An 11,111-nucleotide genomic window follows, 5' to 3' on the forward strand; every position below is an offset into this window, starting at 1 on the left:
GCAAGGATGATTGTAAGTTCATTGCTCTGACCGTTTTGCTTTGTTTAATTCTTTTACTTTAAAAAAAATGGAGACATTTTTTCTTAGAACATCCTTTCAATTATTCATAAAGTGTAGACTTTAAAATAATAATAAAAACTTTGAAAATAACCATATCTAAGGTTATTTATAGGTTATATAATATTTTATATATTAGTTAATGTGTTTTTTTTTAGTACGGGTGCGTGCTTATATATTTCTTTCACATACTATTATAAAAGAGCGTATGTTCATACGTTTCGTAGGTTTTTTTTTTTTTTTTTTTTTTTTTTTTATGTTTTTGCCTCCCACGTCATCAATGTTTTATTTCCTTTTATTTTCGTTTCTGCAGACATATACAACGAGAAACTCAGAAGTCAGAACAAAGAAAAAGAAAGAGCGACACTGGAGACAAAAAATAAATAGGAGGGGTGAGAGTAAGAACATCGGAGAGAGAGCGAGAGCCCGAGGGAATCGAAGAAGAATGGAGGTGATAAGAAGAGAAAGTCTCCGGAGCTCTGCCTTCTCTATCCAGTCACGGTTAGTAGACAATCGTTTTTTGTTATCTCTATTCCATTTAATTTCTTCTTTACTCAATTCTATTTGATCTCCTAACTGTAAAATTATCTCATAATTCCTCTCTGCCTGCCAAATGTTTGATAAAATGTCAAACATAGAGTTTGGTTCAATACTCGCTAGATTCTTAAAGATGTTATGGTTTTTTTTTGTTAAAATTAATAATTACAAAAATAAACAGTGAATGGTATGAAGTGTTGATAGTTCATAAACACTTATTGTTGTCTCTTGTTGTACCTTTTAGTGAGTTTTTCAGTGTTCAATGCGTATAAGAATTCATTATTTGGAATTCTAAGATATGTTTCCATTACTTAAAGTGTTTTTTTTTTTTTTTTTTTTTTTTTTTTTTTTTTTTTTTTTACTTTAAGATTGATACGTTCTAATTTACCCTTTTAGCATAAAGTTTCCTACCATGACATAGATTTAGCTAGTGGTTATGAATGGAAAAGTTAATCTGTTTACCAATGAGCACAGGTAATCTATATAAACTCACTAGCTTAGAACAGAAAAGAAATATGAAGGAATAGATTTGGATACATGAGAGAATGAAAGCATTTAAATATCTCTCCAAGTCTATTATTAGTAACGCGAGAAGATTTACACATGAGTACGTTGGGGTTATTTTTTTTATATATAAATTGTTTTTAATCATTTTACTTTTATGTGTGTAACTCTAGGATATTAGGAGGGCCTTACAAGTGAGGCTACGCCCAAAGGTACAATTGACACAAGGGATGCTCAGGTACTTCGTAAATTTCTATGTTTTTTTTTTTTTTTTTACTTCAACACTGAGACATAGGTCATACCCTGCATTGTTGTTGTAGATGGCTAAGGTCGACAACACAGTTGAGGTTATTAATAATTCTATTTTTCAGCTTACACCTTCTGTTAATAATCTATCCGCCAACTATATTACCTCAGTTAAAAACTCATGTTCTCATAATTTAAATGACATTCATAACATTGAACTTCAATTTCAACTGGGGTCTTTAGTGGTAATGCTAGAAATCCAGTTAACAACGAATCAATATCGATATGGATTGTAGATTATGTATTTTGAAAGGTCTGTTTGCCTAAGCTTTGAAAAATTCTTTGTTATTTATAATGTAACAGTGTGCCATATTCACTTTTATGTTATTGCTAGAAATGAATATTTAGGTATAACTCTCAAATATGATTTAGTCGTTGATGAAGTTATGGAACGAGATCAATCATGGCGGTACCTGCTAATGATATTCATGACTATGGGTTTGCTTCTAAAAATGATATCCCGGTTCAATGGGTTGCGACAACAGATGAAAAAACTTTATGACCCTGGAGAAGCTTTTCCAAGTGAATGCATAGTTGTAAATTCTTCGAGTCCAATATCTGAACTTGATATTAATAGTTTGTCTAGCAAAGATGCTGCCTCCAAAGTAATTGAATGGGCTGAGATAACTGGAAAAGGAAAGAAATAGGTAATTTTTACATATCTAAGTTTTACAATTTATAAATTGTGCTATTAATACGTTTAGAATAAACAAGTATTATTTTTACATGGCTCAAACTGTATTTGTTTACGCGAAAGTTCAGTGACTGGCTTTTTGCTCGTCAACACTATTGGGGCGAACATATTCCTATTATATTCTTGGACGATACTGGTGAAGTGTTTCCGTTCTTGGAACTGGAAGTGTTGTCCAAGCTGGACGATTTTACTCCTACTGGAACAGGGGTTATTCTATCCTAGGTATTGCCATTAACAGTCTGAATATACTTTGGCTTGATTGTTGAATCAACATCAGACCATTTGTCCATACCCTTTTTGTTAATAAGGTGATCTTATTTTAATTTGTCTTTTTTAATGTGTTAATATAAGAAAATTGGAACTTCTTGCATTTAATTGTTTAGTTTTCCTTTTCTTAATTTAGTCAAAATGAAACGTAGATTCTTGATTTCGACATCCTACTCCGACGTTCAAGCTTATATCAATCTCATGTCTAATGCGCGTTTGACATTCTTACAAGTATGATTTTTATCCAACAAAATTTTAAACGAGCTGATTTTTTTTCCCCTACACTACCAACTATGTAACTGAAACAAAATGAGATAATTTATTTTAGATCAGACTTTTACATAGGAGGACAAATTTACACAAATTCAACGTAGATAAAATCTAGATTTTAAATATAGTCTAACTCCTATGAGAATCACTTTTCAGGCTATCAACAATATACATTGCACTGTTTTGTAGAACAGGGTTACGTGCGTCTGAGTTTAGACTGAATGCAACGTGTCAATCAGACCAGGCTGGTTTAAGTACGTCTACGAGTGCTCCGTGAGTTCGCCGTGCTTAAAAACTTTATTTCTCTTTGAAGAACGGCTGGTCAGACCAGGCTGGTTTACACTCTCGAAGAACGGCTCTTCGATACCGAGTCATGCCGGTCAGATGACCTTTTGTTTCCTTCTTCTTTACTCTATTTTTCCACAGGTATGGGACTCAACTTTATTTCCTGAACACTTTTTTTTTTCCATAAGTAGCAACCAATTATAATATAGTTCTTTTAATCACGAACTTACGCATTTATTTAAGATATTTTTCAAATTATTAAATTTATGTTCAGTGTACCAAATTAAATGAAATATAACACCCAATTTTGTTTCTTTCAGCTTTTGAGATGCGGTCAGGAACGTGTTTAAGATCTTCTCAACAAAATACTCATACCTCCGGTAAAATTCTTATTTCGCCAATCTCGCGGGTATATATTTTAATAGCAACAGACCAATTTCCAATTACGTAACTGTATAATTATTTCTTTATTTCAGATGATATTTTTAATTTCTATTAAAAATAAAGTAGGAAGCCCTTATGAAAACCTATAAGTTAAAAGTCTTTATGAAATCAAGCGTTTCCAAAAATTGAATTCACCGTTCCTCCATCAAATTACATGTTTAGCTAGAGCAATATTTCCAATAAAAAGAAAATATATATGTCATATATATATATATATATATATATATATGATCCGAAAGATATTTCAATTTCAAACTTATCCATAGTGGTTTTGCTTACCCATAATGCTTTCTCCGAATAAGTGACAACTGTCATCTAGAATCGACATGCCTTTAAACGCTTAGTTAAAATCAAGTTCTTACCATTTCATTACACGTATTGTTACTGTTCCACACTCGTAGCATAACACTTTGTGACTTCTTACAAATAACCTACTTTTTCTTTTACACAAATCAAATGTAACTTAGGGCTTCCGACAATTTGAAAACAGACCAACATGGATACTTCAAGGTTCGTTCAACAAAACCTTTATGTTGATCAAACTCCTGTAACAATTTCTTTAGGTTCTTCTATATTATATTCCTCAAAGTATGTATTTCGGGCACGACGTTCATCATAGTTATCATTAAAAATTGGATTACATTAAGTAACTAACCCAAAATTACATTAACTACAAATAGTTTCATTACTTTGTAAACTAAAAAAACACAATCACCATATGAATATCATATATATTTCTTTAAAATTCACTCATTTTATTCCTGATTTTATTAATACCTGATAATATAATTATCTCATATGCTTGCCTATATTAAATATGGTAGTATCATACTTTTTTCCCTTGTTTTTATTTTAAATCTTTCTTTTTCTCTTTGAATATTTCCTATTTCCATTTCTCAAAAAAACCTTGCATACCTTTACATCCACTTTTTTTTCCTAAGCACATGTCCATGGAGTTTTGTGTAAATGCTTTAATGTTTCTATGTAACTTCTATAATGTAGTGTCAACCTAATATAAATATAAATCTAAAATGAACCCTTAGTTTTTTTTTATTTTAGTAAATTCACAAATTTAATTTTTTTTTATTGTATTATTTTCTCAATATTCCCTTTTCTATTGACAATAATGTATCAAATAAATGTAATCTGAGCGTGGAGAAATTACTATATGTCTTCCCGCTATTCGGTTTATCTTTATTATGTTCAATATTTATTCTAAATGTTTTTATGTTTGTTTTATCTTTTTTAAATTTTTTGATTGTGTAGTACTATTTTATCTCTTTTTTTTATTGGGATTCCTGTTGTATCTATACATGACATACTCATTTTTTGAGTTCGGGTTGCTAACTCAACGGTAGAGTACTCGGCTTTGAAGTGCGGCTAGCATCTTTTACATCTTTGTATGAAGCAAGTGATTCGTCTATTCCATCGGTAGAGTTTGTAAGACCACGACTGATCTTGAAAAAAATGACTAGAAAAAACAGCATGTCGTATCAATAAAGAATTCTTAGCAATGAATCTGGAAATTTTTTTATGTTTTATGATCAATGAAGCAGTCGCTAAGATCAGTCATTTTCTAGGTACAAATTCATACCTGAAATAAGCAAAGATAAATCTGGCTGGATTGCAAAAGTTATCGTTGTTGAAAAAACTTTAATGCTTACATCTCGCACTCCAACCAAATATCAAAATGGTAATACATATTCCATCTGATTCATAGCATTTCCAATTAAATACATATACAATCTTAAATAAATACATATTCCATTTATTGTTGGAATTGATCTAGGGTTTAAGAAAAGATTAAACGCTTCGGGAAGCGGCAGAATTTTAAAAAATTTCTTTTCAAGTAAAAACAGTTTTTACTAACCTAGACAAAGAAGCAAGTACATGTAATTAAAAATCAATATGAGCTAAGAGTTTACTAACCTTTCTTGAAGCTTGAACTTTGAAGAAGCTTTTGGAAAGTTCGCAACGCTCGTCTCCCCTCGCAGCACGTCTCTCTTTCTTTCCTCGGCACCTCGAGCAACCACGAAAGTTTCTATCACTAAATCACTCGAAAAGAAGGAATCAGTGAGTGGACACTTTTAAACGCTACGACTTAAGAACGAGTCTCGAAGTCGCAGAGCTAAACACTAGGTCGAGTGAGGACCTAGGTGCCAAGACAAGAAAAAATCGAAAATAAACTAGAGAGAGAGAGAGAGGATTTTCGGCCAAAGTTCTAGAGAGAGAGTCTCTCAAATCTCTTAAACTTGGATGAATGAAAAGTGAGGAAATGAGGCTCCTATTTATAGGAGAGGTCTCACCTTCAATAAGGTAGTTTCCTCTTCTATAGAATATCACATATTCATGAGCAATTTCCCCTTTTTCCCTTTGAGACACTCGGCCAACACAAGGCTTCTAGAAGACTTGATTTGTTTCCTATTTCAAGGCCTTGCCTTGTCTCTCACTTGGCCGATTCCCACTTTCCTCTTGGAGGAAATTTGTTTCCTCTTTTTCTTTTGGCAAGTATCTTGATACATTTATGCACAAAATAAACTCTCTTTCCTTGGGTATTATGGGCGCCTATTCTCATCTAGAAGGAGCTTCTAGAAGCTTCTTCATTTGTTCATGACAACATGAGAAAAGCCCATTAAGAATTTTCAATAAAATTCTTATGAAATGAAATTAATTCACAAGGCCCAATAATCAAGTTATGGCCGAGTGACATTAAGTCATCAAATGAACTTGTCAAAAAATTTATTGACATTCATTTCATCATATGTCTCAAAAGACAAAAATACTCTTTTGACTATTTTCGTTCTTGTTTTGACTTAGCTTCCAGTTTAACTATTCCTATCCATGTGATTCGTGACAGTGACCTCATGGACCCAAATGAACAAAGCTTGAGCTAAACACTTGGACTCAAAAGTTCACAAACATTTTCCAAGTTTAGCTTAATGCCAACTGACTCCACTAAAGAGCTGACACTGAAAATCTCTCGGTTCAAATGAATTTGTTTTCTACTCAAGAATTCGACCTAATTATAATGAGCGGATCCACTGAATATTATCTATGTTTACCCTTCATGAATGTCATCAGCTAGTCGGGATTTACTAAATTACCATTTTACCCTTCTAGCTGTTATTTCCTCAACTCCTTTGTCGCTTGTGAATAAGTTAGAAACAATGTATTGACGATGAGCTAACAAGTCACATTGTTTCATCCAAAAGAGTCAGGACTCAATTTGGACACTGGCCAGTTCATTTATTCACACTCCAAGGAACAAAGCATGAGGTGACATACATTGCATTTCAGCAATCTTGTACATGAATTCCATATCTATGAGAACTTCACAAAGTTACTCATGACAGACTCACAACTTAGTACTTCACCAATAGGCCTTATTCGGAATCACATAGTGAGTCCGAACTTTGACTTTCTCAAATGAGAATACTAAGGTGTGAAATGACATGTCTCATTTCAGGATTAAGGTAAGCATGATGCAATTCATACATAGTGACTTCGAGATATAAGAGGTTAAATGGTTTGTTCTTATCTTGTCTCTAGAAGTGCACTGGTCAATTCAGTACCTTCGGAAGATACCTAGAAGAACTATAGAGTCTCCAACTCTCAATGCCTCATAACCAGACATCATAGATTCTTCTAACAATCATACTGAGGTCAATAGTCCTTTGACCCTAAGATTGCGAATATATCGTTTTAAGCAAACTACGAAGAGTTTGTTCATGCAAATCTACATTTGTCTCTTCGTAAGTTGTTTAGTTTGTTTATGGACTAAAAGACTAAGGTTTTATCATAAAGCTTCAAACAAGGAAGATTGAATGAACGTTTCAACTTTATTAATGAATAGGCAATTACAAGCAAGAGTCTTCGTAAGACTATATGACATCAAATGTACATAAATAGACACTACTACTCTTCTTGTGAGCACCATTGACAACAAACTCCCACTTGACTCAAAGAAGATGTGAGTAGTCCTACATGCCTAATCCCTCTCGAAGTTGGTCGAAGACCATGTTCGCTAGGGCCTTGGTGAATAGATCTGCCAGAGATCTACTTCACCTCCACGTCTCCGCGTTGCGCGATCTCTCGAATCAAATTATATTTCCTCTCAATATGCTTAGAGTGCTTATGGCTTCTAGGTTCCTTTGAGTTAGCGACAACCCCACTATTATCACAATAAAGGGTTATTGGCTCGTCGACGTTTGGAACAACTTCCAAATACGTAAGGAATTTTCTAAGTCATACAGCCTCTTTGGATGCTTCACAAGCAGCCACATATTTTGCTTCCATTGTGGAGTCAGCAATGCAAGATTGCTTAATACTTCTCCACACAACAGCTCCAGCATTAAGGATGAACACAGATCCCGAAGTGGATTTCCTGGAATCCTTATCCGCTTGAAAATCGGAGTCGGTATATCCCGTCATAGTCAGGTCAGTACCTGAGTATGTAAGCATCAAGTTCCTAGTTCTTCGAAGATACTTAAGAACATGCTTAACAGCAATCTAGTGCTCGGGTCCAGGGTTGGATTGGAAACGACTAACTACGCCAACGGCGAAACAGATGTTAGGTCTAGTGCAAAGCATAGCATACATGAGGCTTCCTACGGCAGAGGCGTAAGGAATCTTCCTCATGTTTTCAATCTCTTGTGCAGTCTTGGGAGACTGGTCCTTAGAGAGTGAAACTCCATGCCTAAAGGGTGTTTGACCCCTCTTGCATTCTTGCATCGAGAAGCGATCCATCACCTTATCAATATAAGATGCTTGAGAGAGCGACAGGGTCCGGTTTTTCCTATCTCGAAAGATTTGGATTCCCATAATGTATGCAGCTTCTCCTAGATCCTTCATATCGAATTGCTTTGCCAGCCAGACCTTAACCTCAGACAACTTACCCACGTCATTACCAATGAGTAGTATATCATCGACATATAGTACCAGAAACACAACTTTACCTTCGTGTACTAACTTGTAAACACAAGGCTCATCTATTGACTGTTCAAAGCCAAAACTCTTTACAGTTTCATCGAATCTAATATTCCATGACCTAGATGCTTGCTTTAGTCCATAAATGGATTTAAGCAACTCACAAACCTTGGTCTCTTGACCTTTATCCACGAAACCGTCTGGTTGAGCCATGTAAATGCGCTCGTCAAGATTGCCATTCAGAAAGGCTGTCTTGACATCCATTTGCCAGATCTCATAGTCGAGAGCTGCAGCTATGGATAGGAGTATGCGGATGGATTTAAGCATCGCGACTGGCGAGAAGGTTTCTTCATAGTCAATCCTTTCTTGTTGGGTATAGCCCTTCGCCACAAGTCGTGCTTTGAACGTCTCGACGTTCCCATCAGGACCCCTTTTCTTCTTGTATTTCCACTTACACCCTACGGGTTTAATCCCTTCAGGAAGGTCTACAAGTTTCCAGACATTGTTGACATACATCGAGTGCATTTCAACTTTCATGGAGTCAAGCCAAAGGTTTGATTCAGAACAAGCCATCGCTTGGCTATAGGAAACAGGGTCATCCATGTCGGAGACGGCTACAAGAGAGTCTCCATAAGACATGTACCTGTCAGGCTTTTGAGTAGCCCTCCCACTACGTCTAAGTACTACTTGACGAGATTCTGATAAGTTAGGTTGTGTTTCAGTTGGGGTAAGAACAGTTCTTACAGATGAGGTAGAAGTTTCCTCACCCAACTTTTCTTCAAGCACAATTTTGCTTCTAGGTTTTGCATCTTTCATAAAGTCCTCCTCAAGGAAACGAGCATTCGTGCTAACGAAAGTCTTATCGTCCTCGGGACTATAGAAAGTAAAACCTTTGGTTTCCTTTGGATATCCCACAAACAGGCACAATTCTGACCTACTAGCCAACTTGCTAGTCTTTTGCCTCAGCACGTGTGCAGGGCAACCCCAAATTCGGATGCGGCCAAGATTCACTTTACGGCCAGTCCATCGTTCATAAGGAGTACCAGGAACCGTTTTAGACGGAACTTGGTTCAGAATATAGGCGGCTGTTTCAAGGGCATATCCCCAAAAGGAAAGCGGGAGTGATGAGTAACTCATCATCGATCTAACCATCTCCATAAGAGTTCGGTTTCTTCTCTCTGACACTCCGTTTTGTTGAGGTGTGCCAGGTGCGGTAAGCTGAGAAGCAATACCTTCTTCTTTAAGAAAGTCATCGAACTCTCCAGACATATACTCACCACCTCGATCAGATCGAAGGGTTTTGATCACTTTGCCAGTTTGCTTTTCCACTAAAGCCCTAAAGAACTTAAATACGTTAAAGGTCTCGGATTTGTGTTTAAGCAAATAGACAAACCCATATCTTGAGTAATCATCAGTGAAGGTAAAGAAGTATTCGTATCCTCCACGTGCCTGTTGGTTGAGCGGACCACATACATCAGAATGTATTAGTTCCAGCAACTCAGTGGCTCTTCGACCCTTATCGGAGAAAGGTCGCTTAGTCATTTTTCCTTCTATGCAGGATTCACAAGTAGGTAGTGAACCTATTGCAGAGGCTTGGAGTGGACCATCCCTCACAAGTCTCTTAATCCTATCTAGACTGATATGACCAAGTCTTAAGTGCCAGAGGTATGTTGATTTTGTTAGATCGGAGGATTCAGAAAGTTTGATCCTCTTTGGCTCCCTAATTAGATCGTTATCTATTTCGGTGTCTAAAAGAGAAGGTTGAGTGGGATAGATGTAAAAAAGACCATTCTTCATACATGCATCAGTGACAAAAGAATTATCAGGAAACGAAATACGAATTCCATTCTTAATGAACTTTAAACAATAATCTTGCTCACGAAGACGAGCAACGGATATTAAGTTCTTCCCAAGGTAGGAACAAAATAAACATTATTCAAGTTTAAAGTGCGGTCTTCAAAAGACAGCGTCACGGATCCCACAGCCTTCGCGGACACCAGGCTCCCATCACCCCATTTGAAACAGAACTCGCCTTCCTCTAAGCTTTTGGTTTTCTTGAAACCATTCAAGGAACAACAAATATGGTTAGTAGCAGCGGAGTCAAGAATCCACGTTGATACATTATCAGCTACTAAGCATGCTTCGGTAACTAGTACAATACTATGTTCCTTTGCTTTGAGATAGGCAGGACAGTTCTTTTTATCGGCTTTGTAAGGTCTGTTCTTAGTTCCAGAGGCGGAGGCTTTTTGCTCAGTAGCATGTGCCTCTCCTTGATTCCTCTTTCTCTTAGTGAGACCTACAGCAGTGTGAAGTCCCTTCATAAGCTTGGTAACAGTGTACTCTAGCTTGTCTATGAAGTAGTTCATCTTGGAGGTATCAAGAGATGCGAGGAGAGTTTCTAAGATCATATCTATGATTTTCTTCCCATCAATCTCAGATCCTAGGATTTTCATTTTATTCAGAAAACTAATTGTTGTCGCACGAAAATGAACAACTATTTAAAACCTCGGGCGGTTCGATCCAAGGCCGGACCAAGTGATCGCACCCGGGCCAAGAGTGGGAACTCGATAGTCTCGAGCTAGGGTTTTCTCCGATCAACCCGCCTCTCGGGAGAGGTAGGGGGTGAGGAGGAAGAGTGACCGTGCCTTGGTTGTCGGCTGCCTACGTACCCGTGCGTGGGATCAGGTCAGAACGTAGTTCAAGCGTGTAGGACGCAGTATGAGGCGCGGGGCCTTGGCGGAGAGGCGTGCTCGACGAAGGAGACGGGGCGCGAGGAGTCCTCGGCGGCGTCTCAGAACTTCGGAGATCGCGTACGCGTCTA

General features: G+C 36.7%; 1 long non-coding RNA gene across 3 annotated transcripts; it reads left to right on the top strand.

Moving 5' to 3' along the window:
• Positions 1 to 398: 398 nt before the first annotated feature.
• LOC149379258 (uncharacterized) lies at positions 399 to 2,315 on the top strand. 3 transcript variants are annotated; one of them, XR_016294226.1, is made up of 4 exons: positions 399 to 558; positions 1,272 to 1,336; positions 1,982 to 2,051; positions 2,167 to 2,315. It is a non-coding gene; the product is annotated as an uncharacterized LOC149379258 (long non-coding RNA). The 3 variants fall into 3 exon arrangements; XR_016294224.1 differs by having other exon boundaries at positions 1,272 to 2,051; XR_016294225.1 differs by having other exon boundaries at positions 1,982 to 2,315.
• The last annotated feature ends 8,796 nt before the right edge of the window (positions 2,316 to 11,111 follow it).

Source organism: Urtica dioica, chromosome 12, assembly GCF_054948205.1.
Source record: "Urtica dioica subsp. dioica isolate 48M chromosome 12, U.dioica_male_clone48M_v1_H2, whole genome shotgun sequence".
Classification (NCBI taxonomy): Eukaryota; Viridiplantae; Streptophyta; class Magnoliopsida; order Rosales; family Urticaceae; genus Urtica; species Urtica dioica.